Genomic DNA, 4,103 nt, shown 5'->3' on the forward strand with positions numbered 1-4,103 from the left:
TTTGGATTGATCTGTCCCAATCTTTCTTGCCTGAGTATTGGGAATTTTAGCTATTAACCAAATATCATGAATGAAAGATTTGTTGCTTAGTCTAGATAATTTGCCCAAAGACAGAAAAATAATACTAAAAGAAGGTAAGTGCAAGCAGCACCATTCACTTCCCAAATATGTGCACCTACTCATAACACTGACCTGAAAGTGCATTTAAAGTCCTTGTGGATTCAGGAAATTCTTGAGGTCTTAAAAATCAGAACAGCCAACACAGCCCCTATCACCCTAGAAAGCTGATGTGTGAGTAGAGGTGTCGAGCTTCACTTACCTTGGCAGCATCATCAACATGCATGGAGGTACAGATGCTGATGTATAAGCATGAATAACAAAGCCGGGTCAGTTTTCCAGCAGGTTGTGCCATCCACCTTGTATGCCACAAACCTGATTACTAACATAAAGATCAGGACCTTTATCAGCCTGTGATACTTTATGGAGCTGAAACATGGGAAATACTACTGCAGCCATGAATAAAATCATACAATCAAGAAGAAGAAAAAAGGTTCCAAGCACTTATACATTAACATTTAGATGAAACATACCAAATTTCAACTCAGTTGTTCTTATGTATTTTCAGAAGCAGCTATTTGAAATTAAACAACTCCTCTTATGTATGACCACAACCTAACCTTTGCAGACATATTCCGAACCTTGTACTGAACATGCATATCAATTTTGGTTCAAATCCATGAATTACAGCTATTTCAGTAAACCACCTTTTACTCTTTAGAATTGACTGATAATAATAATAATCATAATAATCATAATAATAATAATAATAATAATAATAATAATAATAATAATAATAATACAGCTGTAGCTGTTAATTAAGCACAGTTTATATATATATATAATATTCTATTTTGATCTATTAATAAATATCTGAAGGACACAGTAATATTTCAGTAGTGAAATGAGGTTTATTGGATTAACAGAAAATGCGCAATATGCATCAAAACTAAATTAGACAGGTATAAATTTGGGCACCCTTGCCATTTGTTGATTTGAATGCCTATAACTAATTAGCACTAATTAATTGGAACACACAATTGGTTTAGTGAGTTCATTAAGCCTTGAACTTAATAGACAGGTGCATCCAATTATGAGAAAAGGTATTTAAGGTGGCCGATTGCAAGTTGTTCTCTTTGACTCTCTTCTGAAGAGTGGCAACATGGAGGCCTCAAGACAACTCTCAGATAATCTGAAAACAAAGATTCTTTAACATTATGGTTTAGGGGAAGGTGGCAAAGGCGAAGGATTGTGAGAACGGTCAAAAACAGCACACAGCGCACTTCCAAAGAAAGATCAACTTGCAAACACCCAAATATTTATAAATGAAAATCATGGTAATTGTCAGGTGTTCCTAAACTTTTGCATACGACTGTATGTTCTTGTTCAGTGGTTGTCATGAACATTGATGTTACTGAACACAAGTGTGGCCTGTAGGTTCTTTGATTCTACCCTGTGGCTCTTTTTGACTTCCCAAAATATTATTTGTTGTTTCCTTGGAGTGATCTTTGCTGAATGACTACTCTTGGGAGAGTAACAGTGGTGCTCAATTACGTCCTTTGTAAATTATCTGCCTCACAGTGGACTGGTGGCGGTCAAAATCTTTAGAAATGTTTTTTGGCAGTCCTCAGTAATCTCCATTAATCAGGACATAGCACAATTAAACCTGTGTGGTGAAGACCTGATTTTGATAGTGAAAATGTTTATGTCCTTGAAACACAGGCCTTCTAAATTCAGACCTGACTTCAGTTAGTTGTTAGACCCCGGATACGGAGGATTGGAGACAGACCCGTACGCAGGATAGCTTCAAATGAAAGGGGTTTAATACAGGAGGAAAACAAACATATCCACAATACACGGGGAACTGACAGGGACTAATTACAACACGTAACTATATTATTAATGAATATATATATATATATATATATATATATATATATATATATATATATATATATATATATATATATATATATATACATATATATATATTAATGAATATATATATATAGACAGGGACAATCACACACAATGGGGAACAGGTGTGATGACTGGGAGGAGTAGATGAAGGCAGGGCAATCACGTGACACAAACAAACACAAACGCACAGGGCCAAAAGTCTGAGCGGATCCCTGACAGATCTGCGCTGATCCCAGACAGAACCCCCCTCCTGAAGGCGCGGCTCCCGAAGCGCCAAAACCTGGCACGGTCCGGGGGGGGGGGGGGGGGCTTAGGGCGCGGCGAGGTCCACGGCGATTGACAGGTGAGGGGAGCAAGGACAACAGCGAGGCCAGTGGGGGGAGCAAGGACCACGGCGAGGTAGGCGAGGGGAACCGAGGCACACGGCGAAGCAGGTGGGGGGAGCAGGGCACATGGCGGCGCAGCCGGAGAGGGCCGAGCGACGTCCACAGCCGAGCTGAAGGGCCGAGGCGACATCCGCATCCAAGCTGAAGGGCAGAGCGAAGTCCACAGCCGAGCTGAAGGGCCGAGCGACGTCCACCGCCGAGCTGTAGGGCTGAGCAACATTCCCCGACGCACCATGGCCAAACCCACGCCTCAGCAAGCTGAGGAAAAGGGCGGGAAAGAGCCCCCACCTCGGGCCTGCAGCACCCCCTGAGGAAGTAGTGAAGCGACGTCCTCCTTGGAGAAACCAAAAACGGAGCGGCGTCCTTCACCGGAGAAATGCGGGGCGGTGCCGCAGGGCACCACAAAAAATAAAAAAGGGACCCCACTGGGATGGTGACACCCTCCGCAAATGTAGTGAGGCGACATCCTCCTCGGTCGACCCGGAAAAGGAGCGGCGTCCCTCACCGGAAAAAATGTCTCCAAAAAAAAAAAGGAAGCTATCCTGCTGGGGCTGCACGGTCTTAAGGTGGCTTCATTCTGTTAGACCCCGGATACGGAGGATTGGAGACAGACCCGTACGCAGGATAGCTTCAAATAGAAGGGGTTTAATACATGAGGAAGACAAACATATCCACAATACACGGGGAACTGACGAAACTAATTACAACACGTAACTATATTATTAATGGAGCCACGCTGCCTATGGCAACGCGGCTCACATATATACAGACAGGGACAAATACACACAATAGGGAACAGGTGCGATGACCGGGAGGAGTAGCCGAAGGCGGGGCAATCACGTGACACAAACAAACACAAACGCACATGGCCAAAAGTCTGCGCGGATCCCTGACAGATCCGCGCTGATCCCTGACAGAAGTACACCTAGAGTCTTTTGCATCATTTGTTTAATTGGGTTGTCTTTATCTAGTTTTATTTAGTTCTGATTTAACATTGTATATATCAGATGGCACACAAAAACAGAGGAAGGGGGAAGAATTAAACAGAAAATGAAGCTTTTTGAAATAAAATCATTAAATATATGCAGTCAGCACTTCATCTGTATGTAAAGCTGAAATACAGTCATTCAATTGAGCAGTCAAAAAGGGGAGGAAAATATTTGAGATTCCCTGTCCTATACCCAATCCCACTGTATCTCTACCTGAGCTAGAAGTTTGCATTTGAAAAAGTATTTCCTTTAATATACAAACTTACCATTTTTCTGTAGTAACAGCAAATGAAGAATGCAGTTTCTCTTAGGTCGTTTACTGAAGCTAAATATTTTAGACTTAATGAACTCTCTATTTAAATGAATAGATATCAGTATGCATCAATATCTTACCAATGTTTAACACCAAAACAGACAGGAAAGTCCACAATACTACGACTGCCTCGACTTTCTTATACATAATATAGAAGAATCATGGACATTTAGAAATTCTTCAAAGAGGTTGGCTGTCGAAAACCAGAAAGAAGCAGAAAGCTAAAACAAAGCACTTAATATTACATTCCCAACAAACTTACATTTTTTTGTAAGTCATTTTTTTCTAGATATCAGTTAGACCCCTGGGCCTACACAATCCACTTAAATTCAGTTACAGCTGTAAATTCTATGGCACAAGATATCAAATGTGAAAAAGGTTACATCAAATATGAAAAAGCAAATGTATTATGTTTTAGGGATTTTGACACTACTGCTA

Source organism: Tachysurus fulvidraco, chromosome 23 (genome assembly GCF_022655615.1).
Source record: "Tachysurus fulvidraco isolate hzauxx_2018 chromosome 23, HZAU_PFXX_2.0, whole genome shotgun sequence".
NCBI lineage: Eukaryota > Metazoa > Chordata > Actinopteri > Siluriformes > Bagridae > Tachysurus > Tachysurus fulvidraco.